Below are 20,825 nucleotides of genomic sequence, written 5' to 3'. Positions count from 1 at the left end.
CCCTCCCCGCCTGTCGCCTCGTTCCCCGAGGAACGGGGCGGGGGCCGGGGGCGGGGGGGGGGGGGGAAGGGGGCGGGCAGGGCCGCGCCGGGGCGTACTGCACCGGGGGGTGGGGACGCGGGAGGGCAGCCGCGCCGCGGGGCCGCCGCCCAGCGCCGCCCGCCGGGTCCCCGCCGCCGGCCGTCGGGCACAGACGCTCCCCCTGGCGGGGCGGGCGGGGGTCGCTGCGAGGGCCGCCGGGACCCCCTGCCTCGCGCGGCTTCGTTTGGGCCTGGGGCGCCCGCCCACCTGCGCGCGGGCGAGGGCCTCCTGAGCTGCAGGGGCGGGCGGCAGCCCCTCGGCTCCGCGGCGGAGTTTGTGCCGGCAGCGGTCTCCCCCGGTCGTTCCTCCTGGGCAGGGGGACCGATCTCCTCGTGATTCCGAGGGGAGAGTTGGGCACTGAGGAAGCCCGCCCTGGTGAAGCAGTTGCGTGGCTCGTTACTAGCGCAGCGTGAATTGAAACATGGCAGGGGACACCGCCCTGCCACTGCTTTCTAACCTTTTCATTTTTCCTGTTCGGATGGAATCTAAAAGCCGCTGGGAGTTGTCAGTTGCATCTTTGATGGAGTTTCCCGTTTCTCCACCCACCTCCCCTTGCTCTTTGTTGTTGTTGTTGTTACTTTAAACCAGTAAGTTGTTACTGGGCACCTCGACAGCTCAAGTAGCGTTGTTGGTCTTTCCTCCTTCTGGATGCTTTTTCTGAAATTTCCTTCCCCAAAGCAAGCTCTGTTGGAAGGGATTAGGTTGCGAATATTGTGAATGTGTGTTTGCTCAGCAATGGGATGTTACAGACATAGGAATTAATATTTTTCGGGTGTCGGTAAAATGTAGACTCTGAACTGAAAAAAGGCTTACAGTTGCATCAACCAGATCAGTCGACAAATATGTATTGTACCTGCAATGAGTAAAATTTACTCTATTATCTATACAGACGTGATCGTGCCATATCACAGAGGAAGTAGAGAAAGTATGCTTATTCATATTAAAATTGTTAAGCCAGTTCACTACTCAGTTGTATTCTGCTGACACGGGCAAAATCAAATGTCTAAAAAAACAAGATATCTCAATTTTGCAGAGTCATAGCATTTGGGCCAGTGTCAGTGGGCAAAGAGTTGAGCTCTTCAAGAAAATAATATAAAAAAGTAAGACTAAAAATGTTATCCTTTTTCTTCCTAACCAAAGCTACCCGGTTCCTCAGATTTTTATATGCTATTTATGAAATCAAAGTAACATGCATTAAGCACGGCTTTGTTCCAACCGAGGCACCGCAGAAGAAGCAAAAGCTTAAGCTTAGATCAGATAAACAGAATAGTTAACAACTAGCCTTGGATAAATTTTTATGGACAGTACATATTCTGATGGGCCAGAAACTTAAGAAGAAGTCTTTGACTATGACATATTTGTGGGGTGGGCAGTGGTCACAGTTGTAATTTTTGCTGTCTGGTTTCTTCACCTTTACTTGTTTGCCTTGTGAGTTTCTGCAGCTCAGACATTTTGGATCTTTACAAAGCAGAAATAGTTTGCTGGATTCTCTCAGGGAAAACACACACACACACACACACACACCAAAAAACTTTAATCCCCTACCCTGAGATATCATCTTAAATTACTTTAAATTTGCATCATGTCTAGAATTCAGCCTAGCAAAATTCTGTTATTTCTTTTAACCTAAAAGAAAAAAATCACAAAGTACCTCAGCCCTTTGTGGTTAAGCCACAGAGGATCTTACAAGGGAGCAAACTGAAGCTGAATTTTGCAAACCAATTGTCAATCTCCACAAAACTATGAAAACCCAATTAAAAAAGTAATACAAACCTTTTTTTTAACAGAAAAATCAGTTTGTTTCTGCTATAATGTTTTAGATTATAATTTTATTTAATAAATATTCATTAAATGCCACTGTTTACTCAAAAGCATTGTTGGGGAAAAAAAACCTAACATCTTAGATCAAAGAATCGAACAGGAACTTAGAGGTCACCTTATTTGGTCTCCCATAGTCTCTGTTTAAGCAGCTTTTATTGCTGGGTTGTTGTTTTTTTGTTTTTTTTTTCTTTCCTTATGTTGAGTTAAACACTGAATTCAGTTAAGTTTCTAAGAAAGTAAATAATAAGTCTCCTTTAATCCTTTGGTTTTTCTCTTTCCTTCATTCCTTTTAAAAAGTTTTTTGTCACCTTTTCTTCCACCCTCTCTTCCTTTGATTCTCCCATTGATCCATCCACAAACCCTCCTCCTTTCTTTCTTCAAGCACTGCCACACGGTGGATAAATACAAAATGAAAATCCGTGGCCCCTACCCTTGAGCTCATAGTCTAGGGTAACAGTTCTCTATATTTCTCCCACCCAAGACAGATAATATTCACATGCTCAATCAACATTGTCACAGGGTAGAAGTGAAGATAAGGCAAACTGTGGCTCACCCCCAGTTTCCAAACCCATCAGTTGTAACTCTGCCCCTATTGTCAGCAGAGTATATTGGAATATAAGTGGACAGGAGTGACTTTACAGGAGCAACCTTGATTCCGCACTAGTTTAAGAGGGAGGGAAAAGTAAATTGTTTTCCGATTTCAGTACTTCAGCTTTTATTAGTACAAACAAGTTGCATACATCTCGGCACTGATGAAGACACACCACAATGACCCAACACCACGGTGGAGAACCGCTGGTATAAGGAAGCTAAGTAATTGTCGACTGTTTCCTTTTTGGCACTTTGGGGAGTCTAAGGGAGCTGTGCATTCTCTTGGTCTTTTCTTAAGGCCATCACAGTGTTAGTAAACCATACACTGTCAGGTGGATATTACACTTCTTCAATCTCTTTCTCTAAATATGGTGGCCAGGGGGGGCCTGGGTGGCTCAGTCAGTTAAGCGTCTGTCTTCGGCTTAGGTCATGATCTCACGGTTCGTGGGTTCAAGCCCCACATCGGGCTCTGTGCTGCCGGCCCAGAACCTGGATCCTGCTTCAGAGTCTATGTCTCCCTCTCTCTTGCCCCTCCCCTGCGCACGCTCTCTCTTTCTCTCAAAATAAACAAATAAGCAAACAAACAAACATTAAAATTAATTAAAATTAAAAATTAAAAAGTGAATATGATAGCCAGAAATAAAAATTCTAAGACCACACTTCTATTAATGCAGCCTAATATGTCCTTAGTTTACTTGTAGTTATACTGTAACTAATATTCAATAACAACTAGGTATTAGTTTGCTAAACTCTGAGGACTCAAAAAACAAAGGAACACTGTACTGCCTTCAACAAGGCAATGTGATAGGTGCTATAATAAAAACACATACATATATTTCTTTTTTAAAAAGGTTTTTTTGGGGTTATTTTGAGAGAGAGCGTGTATGTGCACACGCAAACGGGGAAGGAGCAGAGGGAGAGAGGGAGAAAGAGAATCTTAAGCAGGCCCCACCCTCAACACAGAGCCTGATGCGGGGCTCTGTCTCTTGGCTGTGAGATTGTGACCTGAGCTGAAATCAAGAGTCAGTCATTTAACCAACTGAGCCACCCAGGCACCCCAAAGATTTTATTTTTAAGTAATCTCTACACCCAACATAGAGCTTAAACTCACAACCCCAAGATCAAGAGTCGCTCCACCAACTGAGCCAGCCAGGTGCCCCTGTATATGGTCCTTTCAAAAGAGTTTCATCAAGGGAAGGCATACATAACCTTTATCTTTGCAGGTTCACAAAGGCTTCAGCCTGAATATAGTTAGGGGAATAGTAAGGGATATTGCACTACACTCAAAGAAGGGTGGCGTTGTGTGGGGGAGCATGGGGATCCCAGGTAGGGGGAAGAGCATAAGTAAAATCACAGACGGAAAGAAGCCTTAGGCTTTTGGAGAAGAACAAAGTAGTTACAGGGGATGAAATCGACATGTACAGAGGGACTTACTAGAAGAAACAAAAGAGAAACAGGAGTAAATCCTGAAAGACCTCATTTGCACTTCTCAATTTGGACATTATGATGAGGCACAGAAGATGTGAAGTAGATGCATTTTAGAATTACTTTCTTTACCAAAGAAATTGATGGCTATCTGTACCTTTGGTAGGAGGGTGACCAAGAAGTCAGGTGTAAGGGGCACCCTTTTCCCTCCATACCCTTCTCAACTTTTTGTTTTTGAACCTTATGCATACATTACAGAGTCGAAAACTTTAACTGTTAGAAAAAAATTGTAAAGTCTGAATTCAGTGTGGAGGATGGATTGGAAAAGAGCAAGACCAAAGTGGTGATAAAACAGTAGAATTGGTGATTATCTGGTGAAGAAGTGATGAGATAGGCACTATTATGAAAAGGGGAAAACTCCAGACACATGTAGACATGAAATGAGCAATGTACAGAGAGATTGGTGTGGACAGAGAGGATAAGGAAGGAATCTTAGTTACCTCCTAGGCTTCTGGAGGGATTATTAGGGGACTGGGATGTTACAATTCTATTTGTAACATTAGGGCATCCAAAGACATTCAGGTAAAGATATCCAGGGTGATACTGGTAATGTATGCCTATTACTGCAAAGAAAGGTCAGTCTAGAGATATAGATGGGGTGTCATCACTAAACAAATGGCAGATGAAGTAGGGCAATGAGTATGACAGAGATCTCCCCAGTTTGTAGAATTAAGAGATCTAAGGACAGAAGACTTACTAAGATAGAATATAGATAATTACAAGGCTCCAGAAGCAATATAAGCCTATGGGAGAGACAGAAAGAAGAGCAGTCAATTTATATTAGAAGCTCCCAAGAAGTTACAGTGATTAAAATTAGTTTGTGGATAATTATCCCGTTTATGTAGGGTAGATGATTCCTAACTCCTAGTTAGAAACTTTTTAGGCAAAAATGTCTCTCTCATGAGAAATTTTAAGCTTCAGTTACCCTTGTAGATAAAGGCCCAGAACAGTTTTCTAGGGAAAATCTTGGTACTCTTTGCAAGGACTCACTTGGCCCATCTCTATGTACAGGTGGTTGGTTGATCCTTGTTGGATTACTTACTATTAATGAGAAAACATCAGCCCTGCCCACCTCCAAGTTGATTCTCTTGAGTACCAGGCGTGTGGATCTATTCATGATCAGCAGCATAAAGTGCATTCATTCACCAAAAAATGTAACTCCAAACTTTGTTGCCCTATTCTTATCAGTTAAGGGAAATAATATCCTTGGGAATATTAGGGAGAGAGAAAGAGATAATTGGACTGTCCTGTTTTTGGTCACTATTAGACTTGTTTTTACTCAATTTGCTAATACAAGGAGCTGATAAACACTTGGATATCTTGAATGGGCTAATAATTTGGCTCTCCATTCAGACTACTCATTTGGCTCCCCTCAAAACGATATTCTTTAAAAATATATTTGACATTGGGGCACCTAGCTGGCTCAGTCAGAAAAGCGTGCCACTCTTGATCTTGGAATTGTGAGCTCCAGCCCCATGATGGATGTAGAGATTACTTAAAAAAATAATAAAATCTTAAAAAAAATTTTTTTTGTTGAACATTCACCTAAGTGGAAGGGTACAAAATAGAAGATTGCTGGAACAATGTTCCAGGGAGCAAAGACACTGCCGTTCCCAGACCCTCACTTCTTAGCAGTCAACAGACCGACCAAGCACACATTCTGTAGGGTGGGGGTCTTCTCCCACCCCAAGTAATTTATCAAAGTAGTTCTTTTTCACCATCCCTTTCCAAGAAGCGCTCAGATAGACAAAAGTTTGAGTGATGTCTTGGCACCCCAGAGATGTGCAGTATCCCTTACAGACTGAGTCCTGTGCAGCTGCCCAGCTTAGATCCCTCTAATCTTGTGCTACCAACCTGTCCTCAGTGCAGATGTAGTGTAAGAACGTAAGGGATGCGATAAGAAGCAGACATACAAAGCCTCTTCACTTCTGCTTGTCCAGATTTACAGCCTGCCTCTAACAAAGATAGTTACTAAAGGTGTGCACTTTAGCGTTCTAACCTCATACCTGGGCTTGTCATATTTGTCATATGTCATAACACATATTTCCCCTGTGTGCCTTATTCTTCGGTTATTTATTCTTTACTTTCAGGGAAATATTACTCTTTAGGCTCCCCAGATGCTTTTTTTAGATTTTTTTTAAAGCTATAAAATGTGGTTGATAGAATCTTATTTTTTTTTTTAATTTATTTATTTAAATTCAGGTTAGTTGACATACAGTGTAGTCTTGGCTTCAGGAGTAGAATCCAGTGATTCACCACTTACATATAAGACCCAGGGCTCATCCCAACAAGTGCCCTCCTTAATGCCCATCATCCATTTAGCCCCTCCCCCCCACCCATCTCCCCTCCAGCAGCCCTCAGTTTGTTCTCTGTATTTAAAAGTCTCTTATGGTTTGCTTGCCTCTGCTTTTATCTTATTTTTCCTTCCCTTCCCCTATGTTCATCTGGTATGTTTCTTAAATTCCACATGAGTGAAATCATGTGATACTTGTCTTTCTCTGATTTATTTTGCATAGCATAATACACTCTAGTTCCATCCACATTGTTGCAAATAGTAAGATTTCTTTCTTTTTGATTGCCAAGTAATATTCCATTGCATATATATATATATATATATATATATATATATATATATATACCACATCTTCTTTATCCATTCATCCATCGATGGACATTTGAGTTCTTTCCATAGTTTGGCTATTGTTGATAGCACTGCTATAAATATTGGGGTACATGTGCCCCTTTGAATCAGCACTCCTGTATCCTTTGGATAAATTCCAAATAGTACAATTGCTGGGTCATAGGGTAGTTCTATTTTTAATTTTTTGAAGAACCTCCATACTATTTTCCAGAGTGGCTGCACCAGTTTGCATTCCCACAAACAGTGCAAGAGTGTTCCCTTTTCTCTGCATCCTTACCAACATCTGTTGTTTCCTGAGTTGTTAATTTTAACCATTCTGACAGGTGTGAGATGGTATCTCATTGTCGTTTTTGATTTGTATTTCCCTGATGATGAGTGATGTGGAGCATCTTTTCATGTGTCTGTTAGCCATCTGGATGTCTTCTTTGGAAAAGTATTCATGTCTTCTGCCCATTTCTTCACTAAATAATTTTTTTTTGGGCGTTGACTTTGACAAGTTCTTTATAGATTTTGGATACTAACCCTTTATCCAATATGTCATTTGCAAATATCTTCTCCCATTCTGTTGGTTGCCTTTTAGTTTTGTTGATTGTTTCCTTTGGTGTGCAGAAGTTTTTACCTTGATGAGGTCCCAGTAGTTCATTTTTGCTTTTATTTTCCTTGCCTCCAGAGACATGAGTAGTTTTTAAACAAAAAATTTTTTAAGTTTATTTAAGTAATCTCTACACCCAATGTGGGGCTCAAACTCAGTACCCTGAAATGAAGAGCTCTACACTCCTCTGACTGAGCCAGTCACGTGCCTCTAGTAGATTTTATTTATTTATTTACTTATATATTTATTTGCGAGAGAGAGTGCACATGCATGTGAGACAGGGAGAGGGGCAGAGGGAGAGAAATGTTAAGTAGGCCCATGGCCAGCGTGGAGCTGTGGGGTTTGATCCTATGGCTCTGGGATCATGACCTGAGCCCAAATCAAGAGTCAGATGCTGAACTGACTGAGCCAGCCAGGTGCCCTAGTAGACTTTATTTTTTAGAACAGCTTTAACATTACAGAAAATATGTAAAGATAGTACAGAGTTTTCATAAACTCCACAGTGAGTTTCTACTATTACCAACACCTTACATTTGTAACAATTAATGAACCAATGCTGATATGTTATCATTAACTCAAGTCCACAATTTCCTTAATTTTTACCTAATGCTCTTTTTCTGTTCCAAAATCCAGAATACCACATTACATTTAATTATCATGTCCGCTTCGGCTTCTCTTGGCCGTGACAAGTATTTCTGGTTTTCTCAGGTATTCCGGGTTTTGATGACCTTGACATTATTGAGGTGTATTAGTCAGACATTTTGTAGAATGCCTTTTGTGGAATTTGGTGTTTTCCTTATGGCTAGACTGGTGTTATGGGTTTGGGAGGAAGAACAAAGACAATGGTCCATTTTAATCACAGTATATCAAGTGTTCATACTATCCACATGATTTGTTCATCATTGTTGATGTTGACTTTAATTACCTGCCAAAGGTTGTATTTGTCAGGTTTCTCTAGAGTTACTCTCTTTTCCCTCCTTTCCATACTGTACTCCTTTCTGTATTCTTTGGAAGGAAATCACTAACCACATCCCACATTTAAGGGTTGGAGAGTTATGCTTCCACTCCTTCACAGTATGCTATCTACATAAATTATTTGGAATTCTCCGCAGGAGATTTCCCTCTTGTCTCCCATTCATTCATTCATTCATTCACTCATTTATTCAATAATTTATTTATAGCAGTGTAGACTCATGAATATTTATTTTATAACTGGGTTATAATCCAATACTCCTTCATTTTATTGCTCAAATTGTTCCAGCTTTGGTCAGTGGGTGCTTTTTCAGTTGGCTCCTGTGTCCTTTTGACATACCTCCATCAATGTAGCCTTTATTGCTTTTTTTGTTTACTACTTTCTTACTTTCTGGCACTACAAGATGCTGCAGGCTCATCTTGTATATTTCCTGCCCCAGTGCTAGGATCAGCCATTTCTCCAAGGTGTCCTGATTACCTTTTTTGGAAAGTGGTATTAGAACACAAGATTTGGTGTGTGGTGTGTCATTGCTTCTAGAACCTCTCAGCTGACAGAGCAAGGAAATATATGTGTATATACTAACCAATAAATATACCCATATCTCTAAATAATTCTATATGTAGAACTGCCCCTCTCCGTAATAAGCTAACCATGATTTCATACAACCAACTCTAATTCGTTACTGCATAGGTTATCCTATCTTCTTCCCTTTGCTTACCTATAAATTCCCGCTCCAACAGTGAGAACCTAGCTTCCATTACTTAACATCCATTTACTTAATTGCTCAGCTGGAGTAGCATATATATTTATGGAAGTATCAGAATTGTTAACCTTACCCCTGTGGATAACAACTGTATCAACTTGAGTCCAGTGCTTGTGTGCAGTTCCTTTTGTCTTTAGTCGTATAGACTCCCTTCATTTCCAAGTCCTAGTCTGGACTCCACCATTTCCTTAGGTAAGCACCTTTTCCCTCCACCCCCTTCAGTGAGGTCATTTCATACACGCATAATACCAGGAGATTATGTTGTCACAATTTGCATTCCTTCCTGGGACGCTCTGGCGTTTGTTTTAATCTCCTATGCACCATGTTGGGGAGGGAGAAATTCCCTCCTTTGGGTTATGGAGATGGCCAAACACACAACACCCAACACAAGACAGATGTGTCAACAGCAGTCTATTGGTCACTTGTATGCACAGCCTAGCGGAGGGGGGCACCACATACCATTTGGGCCACACAGAGGTTGCACTCAGGAACAGAATGAACAACCAGTAGCTTCAGAAGGCAGTCCTTATAGTATCACGAGGGTGGGGTGCCTCCTGGTTCCTATGAAGAATGTGATTAGTTGTTTGAATAATTCTACAAGCTGACAGGGAACTGAACCCACTAGTCAGGGATTAGCACTAACTGTGCCTGGCCTCTTGGTAACGAGGGTTGTTTGGCTACAGAAACTTCTCTGTGGGAGCAGAATGGAGAGGGGAACTTAGAGCTGGGCCATTTGAGGCCCTCTCAATATTACCGGATGTCAAGGCAACATATAATATTGAGACTTAATATTTGGCCTTACACCACAACCTTGCAAGTGACTTTTTAAAATTTGCATACATTAAGGTTCACTTCCAGCTATAGAGTTCTGTGGGTTTGGGTTCAATGCCATGTATCCCAATATTAAGGTATCAGAATATTTTCACCATACTTGAGGTGCATGGTTGGCTCAATCTGTTAAGTGTCTGACTTTGGCTCAGGTCATGATCCTGCAGTTCATGGAGTTGAACCCTGTGTCGGGCTCTGTGCTGACAGTTCAGAGCCGGAAGCCTGCTTCAGATTCTGTGTCTCCCTCTTTCTCTGCCCCTCCCCTACTCATGCTCTGTCTCTCTCTCTATCAAAAATAAACAAAACAAAACAAGAAAAAGGATATTTTCACCACCCTAAAAATCCCTTGTGCTTCCTGTATTCAACTCTGTCCACTTTTTCCTGTTTCTATCATTTCGCCCTTTTCAGAATGTCGTCTAATTGGAATCATATAGCATGGGGTCTTTCCAGACTTGGCTACTTTCACTTAGCAATAACCATATGAGTTTTATTTCTATCTTTTCTGTCACCCTTAAATGCTTTTGAAGTAAGGAAAATATAAAATGGTTAAAAATCTAAGATAGGTCTCCATTCTAAAATATTTTCTTCAGATATTTAAAATATCTTATACTTTTTAAAAGAATCTTACAATGGTACAGCTTTGCTAAAAGTTATGGTGACTGTATCAAGAAGAGATTAGATAGGTAGATAGATAGATGCACGCTGTTATTTAGCTTTGGTGGTTTCCTCAGTAACTATGGAGGAAAGAAAAGAGTTCAAGACCTGATTTTTTTTCTGTTTTAGTAAGGAATATTATTCCTTATATATGTAATCAGTACATGGTATTACTAATTTAATTCTCATATTCTTTATATATATTATTTTTCTTATATAAAGTAAAGCACAGATTCAAGTACATTACAAAATGTGTGGAGGGGCGCCTGGGTGGCTTAGTAGACTTAGCATCCAACTCTTGATTTCGGCTCGAGTCATGATCTCACAGTCCTGAGATCGAACCCAACATTGGGCTCTGTGCTGGGTGTGGAGCCTGCTTAAGATTCTCTCTCCCTTGGGACACCTGGGGGGCTTAGTCGGTTGGGCATCCTACATCGGCTCAGGTCATGATCTCACAGTTTGTGAGTTTGAGCCCCCACATTGGGCTTTGTGCTGACAACCCAAAACCTACTTTGAGTTCTATGTCTCCCTCTCTCTGCCCCTCCTCCTGCTTACACTCTGTCTCTCTCAAAAATAAATAAACATTAAAAAAAAAAAAAAAGATTCTCCCTCTCGCTCTGCCCCTGCACGCGCTCATGCTTTCTCTCTCTCTCAAAAAGGAAAAATGTGTAGAACTTTTAATTTCAGAAATTAAGATGGTTTTATGTGGGAATTTTGTTCTGTTTGTGTTAGGCATTTGGTCTAAATCTAGCATGTTTTATTTTTACTGAAATGGTTCTAGATTACTTGACTCTATGAAATCCTTCCTTGGAGAATCTTCTAGGTGTCTTATTTGATTACAGACCTTTAGTAGAAGACTGTTTTGTCTGGAACTAATATTTTGTCATGTTTTTTTCTTGGTTAGATTTCTATATATTATCATAAATTCAACCCAAACTCTCTACCAATTGTCTAAAATATTTTCTCAGGACATTAAAATGCATGAAGTGGGGGCACTGTGTGGCTCAGTTGGTTAAGCGCCCGACTTCGGCTCAGGTCCTGATCTCACGGCTCGTGGGTTCGAGCCCCGCATCGGGCTCTGTGCTGACAGCTCAGAGCCTGAAGCCTGCTTCAGATTCTGTGAGTGTGTGTCTCTCTCTCTGCCCCTCTCCCACTCACCCTTTGTCTCTCTGTCTCTCAAAAATAAATATTAAAAAAAATTTTTTTAAATAATATGCATGAAATGTATGACATGCAGAAAGTATTAATTAATGCTTTGTCATGTTTTTTACTTGCTTAGTTTTCTATGTACTTATCATCAATTCAACCCCATTCCAATTGCCTAAAATCTCTTAAGACATTAAAACATGTGTGATATATATTATTAGTTTGATCTTCTTGAACACAACTCTCCTAGACAGAGCTTTCTTACCTTATTTGCCTTCTACACATGTGTCAGAGTTATCACCCAAGAATCCCCCTTCACCATCTTCCTAGAGAGTCCCTTTACCTTTGTCCTGTGTTGGACTTAAATTGTTTCATGTATACAAAACAATGGTTTCCTTTTTTTTTTTTTTTTTTTTTTTTTCGCCTGTTTTTGTTTCTGTTTTCCCTGGTTTGTGTGAAATCTATTCCACCAGTATCTTTAAGAAAAAGGCACAGGGAAGTAAATTTTTCTGAGAGCTTATGTATTTGAAAATGCCTTTATTCTACCTTCACACTTGGTAGTTTGATTGGATATAGGGTTTTAACTTTGAGAGTTTCCTTGAGAATTTTGAAGATACTGCTCCATTGTCTTCTGACCTTCCTTCTTTTTATTTTTAAACACGTTTATTCAAGTATGATTGGCATTTAATAAAATTCACCTTTTTGTAGGTGTAGAATTCAATGAGTTTTGAAAAAAATATATATACAGTAACCACCACCACCGTTAAAATATAGAATACCTCCACCACCCCCTAAAATTCCTTCATGCCCTTTTGATTTCTGGCCACATAATTTTGCCTTTCCCAGAATGCCATACAAAGAAAATCATACAATATATAGACTTTTGCATCCAGCTTCTTTCACTTAGCATAACCCTTTGGAGATTTATCCAGGTTGTGTCATGTGTCAGTAGCTTATTGCTACTTATTACTTAATAGTATCCCATTATGTGCATATAGCAAAATGTATTTACCTATTCTCCAGTCGTGCTGTTCTGTTTGCGTTGTTTCAGTTCGGAGAGCAGGAATAGCCTGCTATGCACATTAGCATACAATACTCAAGAGTCAGATTGCTGGGGTTGCACGGTAGGTATATGTGTAACTTTATAAGAAGCAGCCAGATTGTTTTCCAAAATGGCTATACCATTTTTCAATTCCACCAGCAACGTACAAGCATTTATTAGCACTTGATATTATCATTTTTTATTTATTTGCTTTTCATTTTAGCCACTCTAGTAGATATGTGGTGCTATGTCATTGTGGTTTTAATGTGCATCTCCCTGACGACTAATGGTGTTGAGCATCTTTTCGTGTGTTTATTTGTCATACTTAATTATTCTTTGGTGAACTGTCTGATTCTTTTGCCCATTTTAAAAAATGGGAAATTTATTTTTTTAATTACTCACTTCTTCTAAATACAAGTCATTTGTCATATATGTTTTGCATATATTTTCTTCAAGCTCATGTCTGGTCTTTTTATTTATTTTTTAATTACTTCTTTTGGAGAACAGGAATGTTTAGTTTTGATGAAGTCCAATTTACCAGTTTTTTGTTTTGTAGGTTGTGCTCTTTATGTCATATCTAAGGAATTTTTGCCTAACCCAAGTTCACAAAGATCTTCTCCTGGTGTTTTTTCATAGTATTGGGTAGTTTTAGGTTTTACATATGATCCATCTTGATTTCATAGTATAAGGTATGGCTTGAGATTCTTTTTATTTAAAAAAAAAATTTGGCATATGGACGTCCAATTGTTCCATGACCATTTGCTGAAAAGACTATTCTTTCTCCGTTGAATTACCTTGGCACCTCTTTTAAAAATCAATTTACCATATATGTGTGGGCCTATTTGTGGACTCTGATATGTTCTACTTATTTATATCTGTTCTTATACGAGTACTACACTACTTTGACTACTGTAGCTTTATAGTGAGGCCTTGTGTGTGTGTGTGTTTAACAATTGCATTTCTATTCCATTGTAAGAATGTACTCTAATTTATTTAACTCAACCTCTACTTAGGGGACTTAGGTTTTTAAAGTATATATTATAAATAATGCAATAATAAATGCCCGTGGGCATAGAACTTTGTGCCCTTGTGATAGTGCTTGGGTAGTATACATGTTTAGAACTGGGAATGTTGGATCAGTGTTTCCTCACACTTTTCCCTAGTAATTGCGTCTGCTTTCAGGTCCAGACCCACTTGGGTTGGCCTTAGAGTGGAATGAATTGGACTATCTTGGCTGTGTTCCAAGGCCCTGCATCTGATCTTAAACCATGTCTTTCAGCCTACTAGCTCTTTGTTAAAACAAGGATTTCCTGCTTTCTTCTTTGGTCAGTTCATGGAAGCTATGGAAAGGTGCTTTCTCAAGAACAGAAAGATAAGAATGCTCTTTCAGAGTTGAAGAAAGTGTTTGTTGAGACTTCCAGAGCATTCTACCCTTTTGACAGTTATATTTTTGATAAGTTGGCAAACCAATTTTCAAACAATTTTGCTGATTAACCATGAAGGCAGGTGAAGTGCATGGTGTGGTGGAGAAATTGAGTAAATGGTGAATGTATGACCTTGAGATTGAACCTGAGCTCATGTAGTAGATATCTCGGGATCATGCCTTGTCTGCTCCCTCTGCCTTTCAACTGCATCTTCGCCAAATAGCTGATCCTTAATCAGAAATAATTCCCAAATGGTTAACCTACCCCTACCTAGATAATAAGAGTTGATGGTCATTTTGTTTTAAACATGACTTAGGCTTATCCATGACCATTTTCCTGCCTTCCCCTCTTGGTTCACTGATATATCCCCAATGCCTAGATCAGCGTCTGGCACAAAGACAGTTTTCAGTTTACTTTTGTAGACAGAAGGTTAAAAACAAGTTTGTTGGATATATGGTCATCTTGGTTACTTGGTTAATATGAGCTTCACCTGAGAGATAAGCCATGCTCATTGTTCTGATCAAATCAAATTTCTGAGCCCACAGTGCTATAGAGTCTAATATAGCATAGATCATTGACTGTAGTAGATTCACCTAGATACATGTTGTCTTTATAGGGTTCTTTCTGACTTTCTGCTATTATCAAAGTGATATCCCTTATCCAGGAATGATACCTAGATAGTAATAATAATGACCACTAACATTTATCAAACTTTTACCAGGCACTGGGCTGATAACTTCTATGTACTATCTCATTTTGTTCTCATAGCAACACTTTGCAACAACAACATGATTAGGTAGGCACAACATTTTATTTATTTATCTATTTACTTACTTACTTATTTATTTTTACCAATTTACAGGTAAAAAGCTGGGCTTAATTGACCTAAAAGGTAGTAACTTTTGAATGTTTTGATTTTACCTATAGATTTACATGGTGAATGCAGCACCATTTTTTTTAAGTTTATTTATTTTGAGAGAAAGAGAGAGAGTGGGGGAGGGGCAGAGAGAAAGGGAGAGAGAATCCCAAGCAGGCTCTCGCTGTCAGCATGGAGCCCAATGTGGGGTTCAAACTCACAAACCGTGAGATCATGACCTGAGCCAAAATGAAGAGTCGGATGCTTAACTGCTAAGCCACCAGGTGCCCCCAACACTATTTCTGATTCAGACAGCTTCAATGATCACTCAACCTCAAAATGCTAAACTTGATGTCAAGGTTCATGCTACCCGATAGGGTAACCCCTAGCCACACATAGCAATTGAACGTTTGAAATGTGACATCTGAACTGAGATGCGTTGGAACTATAGAATACAGACTGTATTTTGAAGACTTGGTATGAAAAAAGAATGAAAAATATCTCCAGTTTTGCACTAATTACATGGTAAATGATGTTAGACATACTGTTAAAAAATATTAAAATCTCTCTCCCTCTCTCTGCCCCTTCCTTGCTTGCTCACTCTCTCAAAATAAACATAAAAAAATATATATATAATAAAATTAGTTTCACCTTTTTTTACATTAAAAAAAAGTTTATTTATGTATTCTGAGAGAGAGAGAGAGAGAGAGAGCGTGGGTGGGGGAGAGACAGAAAAGAATTCTAAGCAGGCTCCATGCTGAGCATGGACACAGGGCTTGAATCCACGAACTGTGAGATCATGACCTGAGCCTAAATCAAGGGTCAGGTGCTTAACCAATTGAGGCACCCAGGCACCTCTTTTTACATTTTTTTAAAGTAATCTCACACCCAACATGAGGCTCAAACTCATGATTATGAGATCAGGAGTCACATGCTCTATCGACTGAGCCAGGCAGGCACCCTGTTTTCTTCCATTTTTAAATGTGGCTGCTAGAAAATTTAAAACTACATACGTGGTTTGCATTTGTGGCTCACATTATATTTCTAAATTAGACAATGACTGTCTAGCATATTTTACAGACATTTATATTGGCCAAGTCAGCACAAATTTTACTTAGATTAAATCTGACAAAGAACTCTAAGCTGTATTAAAATGATTCTTGGGGTGGGAAGGCACCTGGGTGGCTCAGTCGGTTAAGTGCCCAACTCTTGAATTTGCCTCAGGTCATGATCCCAGGGTCATGGGATCGAGCCTGGCATCAGAGTCCACTGTGGAGCCTGTATCTTCAGATTCTCTCTCTCTCTCTCTCTCTCCCTCTGCCCCTACCCCCACTCCACCACTTGTGCGCATTAACAGAAAAAAAATAAATAAAATTATTCTTGGGGTGCCTGGCTGGCTCAGTTGGCAGAGTATGTGACTCTTGATCTCGGGGTTGTGAAGTTTGAGCCCCATATTGGGTGTGGAGATTACTTAAAATCTTTAAAAATAAAATGATTCTTGGTAAACTTGGGAAAGAGGCCTACGATTTTTCCAGAGCCAGGCTCCTGCAATGGCCACAGGTGCCTAAATGACCAGAAGCTTCCCTCAGAGCCCCTTCAGGCAGTTTCACAGCAGAAGGCTATTGGGCAGCACGCCTCCCTGTAAATGGCTTCTCCATCAACATCCCACTGGGCTTCCCAGCTAAGTCCCAGCAGCAAGACACTCCAATACCCAATGAGCTATGCTCTACTTTCTGAATCTCAGTTCCAGGGGTGAGGCCTTTTCCTTTGGTGCCTTATCTCTGCTTCTAGGGGTAGTGCCTGCTCCTTTATTTCTGCTCTTCCTATATTCTGTAGAGTTCTCTTTCATTTTTGTATTCAATTCTACATTACCTCAATCCCTTACCTTATAGGATTCCTGTTCAGATTATTGTGTGATTTCTGTCTCATTGAACCCTGATATACCAACTATTTTTGCTGGATGTTTGTATTTTACACTCTACATGTTACCGCTGGCATTTATGTGGTAAACTACCATGTTTTGATACAGTAAGTGGCTTCCTTATTTTGCAAATACCAAATGCCTGTCTGTGCTTGCATCTACACAGATTTTAGCATAAACTCAAGACATTGAAAAAACCCAGAAGGGAGAATGTGTGTGATGCTGTCTTTAAATCTACCTATAATTAGTCTATTTAGACTTTAAAAGTTCTCTCTTTAATGAATATGAAATTTATTCAAAAATTTTAAACTGTTCAAAATTTAACTGTTGAGGATTTTACTCTATAATATATTCTGTCACAGGACTTTTTGAGAGGGAGTAGATCAGAAAAGAGCAGATTTGCTCTGATCAGGATTACTGGAAAATGGTTTCTTCTTACCTTTTAAACAAGTTAACCCAATGCTGAAATTATGTATGTGCATGGTATCTTGGATCTGTACTTTATCACATATGATTAGTATGATTAGCACAGTGGTTCTACATCCAGGCCATGGATGAGTAAGGGTTCTACTAATGAAGACAAATTTGCTAAAGGCTCACATTGTGCAATGTCTTCATTAAAGGAATGCATTCCAACAACACTCACTGCTGTCAAATTTTTATTACCAAAGAAAATATGTGCCTTTAACAAGTAATCTATGCCCTTTTCTCCTCTCCACAATAAAGGAGTCCTTTCACACCGTCTCAAGTTTCCTGAAACTGTAAAAGCACCGCGCAATGCTGTGCTACCTCACAGGAGATGTTCCCAGAGGTGTCTCTCCCAGGAGCCGTCCCTAATTGGACAGTACTTCTCTCTGAGGCTTTCCGCTTCCTGTGTCCTCGCCTGGGGAACTCTTCTCTGAGGGCTGCTCCTCTGGGACACAGGAAGCATCGACAGTTTCTGCCCTGACTATGCCTTGTCCATTCTGAGGTGGCTGGATCATATGCCACCCCTCCATTCCTCCCATTTGCCCAAGATAATTATGTTCCTGAAATAATACCGTTTGCCGCCTGGCACAGTATCGTTTGCTTCCTCTTCAGCCACCTCTACTACCTCTATCCTAACTTGGGGAAGCTGGACTTTTCTCTGATACCATTTTACCAGTTGTTGTTTTTCAAGACCTTTCCTCTCCAGGACTTACCTTCTCTATAGACCACGTGGGAGTTCAAATCATTTTAAACATTTTTAAAGGCAAACCAAATACTTTTTTACATTGCTCGATGTTCATGGTGCAGAGCTATATAAATGTAACACTTTACCAGAATAGGACTTTTCTTGCTTTAGGAAACTACCAAAATTAGACACACATTCTCACCCCCCACCCCCGCCCCCAAGAAAATATATCCAAAAACCTGGTCACAGCTTTTAGAATCCTTGGATCAATGATATAAAAGGGGTACAAGGGAGAGATTGGCAAAGAAAAACCTTTGAAGAGTTTTAAGTATTTAATCCAACCTTGGAAACAAGGGTTGCTACCTTCTAGTCCTAAATATGGTGAAGGGAACTTCAAAGGGACCACTCAGAGCTTTGAAATGTGTTTCCTGCAACTGTTTTGGTGGTGTGCCAGGAGAGGCCTGCTGCCGTATCTCCCTGCACTTCAGAATTTGGTCAGGTCAGGGATATGGGAATGTTTCCTGTGGACCAAATGTGGGCCACTCAGGAAAGAGACAGCATGGAATAGTTTTGGATCCTGCCAATACAGCCCTGAGAGGTACAGAAAATCCTAGGAGAAAGAAGCTGGATACTATGGGCTAGGAAGAAGTCACAAAAGACTATTCTGAATGGAGATGAGAACTACAGGAGAGGGAAATCAGTAGGAAATCTCCAAGGTAATCCAAGAGCCCAAGAGAGTAAAAGTCAGCTTAATCCTCTGCTGGGTCCAGGGAGGAATAAAATTGCTGTTTACAAGTCCCAGAGTTATACAGAAAGCTGAAACCAGAGCAACCATTCCCCCTTTTCCACTGCTGGCATCCAGCCCAAAGGAAGTCAGGCTGGAAGAACTGAGTTAAGGTTAAGTCATCTTTGAGTTTTGATTTATTACAAAGGATTGGACATTTTACTTATTGAAGTAAAACTGTTTTTACAACTAATCATGGCTGGAAGATCTTTTTTATTATCTGTGAGTGCTCTAAAAATACATGGGTCAGACCAAGTCTTCATCCTGGGGCACTGGAGCATATTCCCACTGTATAAAGAAAGGACACAAAAAGTTAGGTTTTTATCTCAATCCACTTACCATGCTTATTCTACAAACCACTTGCATACACAGGAACCATTTTTTCAATGGAATTTTCCTTGACAAACATCCCTCTCTTAGTGTACAAGGACACTTTTGCTTCAGATTCCATTCTTGATTCCTAAGTTTACTGACAGTCTCTACCCTGTGCTTTTCTTATGATTCAAACTACTTTTGTTTTGAGGAAAAAAAAAACCTAAATATAACCCATATGTACTGTGAAAAAGAAAGCTTTCTCTGAAATAAAACAATTCTATAATGCTTTACTTTTTAACATTTTTAAAAAGAAGTTTAATTAAACTAATTAATTAATCTACACCCACGATGGGGCTTGAACTCACAACCCAAAAATAGTTATGTGCCCTACCAACTGAGCCAACCAGACACCCTGTTACTTTGCTTTTCTTACATGAATATACAGTATTACAAAATTTCAGCTAATTATAGCCTAAGCTAAATTTTGCAACCAATCCAGAATTCAAAAAAGGCAGAGTATAATCTCTGCCTGAATGACTGTTCTGGTCTTTGCGGGGGTGGCTCCTTTTCATTTAGCTTAGCCACCTTTAAAAAAAAAAAAAAAGAGAGAGAGAGAGAGAGAGAAAGAGAGCACTAGTCAGGGAGGGGCAGAGAGAGAGGGAGACACAGAATCTGAAGCAGGCTCCAGGCTCTGAGCTGTCAGCACAGAGCCCAAAGCAGGACTCAAACCCACGAGCCGTGAGATCACGACCTGAGCTGGTCCGATACCTAACCGACTGAGCCACCTAGGCACCCCTCTTAACCACCTTTCTAAGAAGGGTTCTCTATCCCCACCCCCATTCTCTTTCGCATCTTTGTCTTCACAGCACTTATCACTACCTGAAATTGCCTACTTGCTAATGGTCAACCTCCAACACACACACACACACAAGCCTAGTCCACACGATTGAAATCTGTCAGAGCAGGGTCCTTTTGTCATTTTCTACATATCTCCTGGACCTGGAACTACTTCTGGCACACAGAGGTCACTAAACAGGTATTTGATATATGAGAAGGGGCACTTTATCATCAACAGAAATGAAGAAAACCACAGAATTTCCAGTATCTTTCCAAAAGCATCTTTTTAAAACTAAACTCTCCATTCCTCATTGCCCATCTTTGCTGAATCCTTAGAAAACTGGCTTTATTCTCAATACTCTACTGAAATAAAGTTTATGGAAAGTAAACACTAACCCAAATTTTGCCAAATCTGGAAATCTTTATTTTTAAAATCTTCATTCTCAAAAACAACCCCCCCACCACTTCATTCTACTTGACCTCAGCCAGGTGATCGAATGCCCTGTCAAATAATCCCCTTTCTTTCTGACTCAACCCTGTCCTAGTTCATGGGTTCATTATTCTGCAAACACTGGAGTTGACTGTCAACTTCAACCACGTTTTTGTTCCCACTGCACCTCTAACATGGAAGGTGCATAGTATGAACATTACTACACAGATTGTATGGTGAACAAATGAATGAACTACTCTCTCTAGTATATGGACATTTCCCCACATCTTTCTTTGAGCCTCTCTAAACCGTCTTTTTTTTTTTTTTGAGTTTGTATCTTTTCAGTTTCAACCATTACTGTCTGAAGGATGGCTACTGAAGTTCCTCAGTCAAGAAATTGCATCCATCATTTCTAAATGGCCACTAGGTCTCACCATCACCTCCCATCTCTGTGGAAATTATCTTCACCATTCTAACCTTTAAAATAG

At 40.1% G+C, this 20,825-nt stretch overlaps 1 protein-coding gene across 6 annotated transcripts in view; it reads right to left on the bottom strand.

Annotated features, from left to right (window-relative positions):
- PRKAA1 (protein kinase AMP-activated catalytic subunit alpha 1) overlaps positions 1 to 9,149 on the bottom strand; it is a 46,243-nt gene extending 37,094 nt beyond the window's left edge. For all 6 annotated transcript variants that reach the window (XM_049648725.1, XM_049648728.1, XM_049648724.1 and 3 more), the window contains exon 1: positions 9,021 to 9,149. The gene's annotated coding sequence lies outside the window, so the exon portion shown is untranslated. The remainder of the gene's footprint in view (positions 1 to 9,020) is intronic.
- Between the last annotated feature and the right edge of the window lie 11,676 nt (positions 9,150 to 20,825).

This window comes from Panthera uncia (genome assembly GCF_023721935.1).
Source record: "Panthera uncia isolate 11264 chromosome A1 unlocalized genomic scaffold, Puncia_PCG_1.0 HiC_scaffold_17, whole genome shotgun sequence".
NCBI classification, from domain to species: domain Eukaryota; kingdom Metazoa; phylum Chordata; class Mammalia; order Carnivora; family Felidae; genus Panthera; species Panthera uncia.
This window is presented reverse-complemented; position numbering and strand designations above follow the sequence as displayed.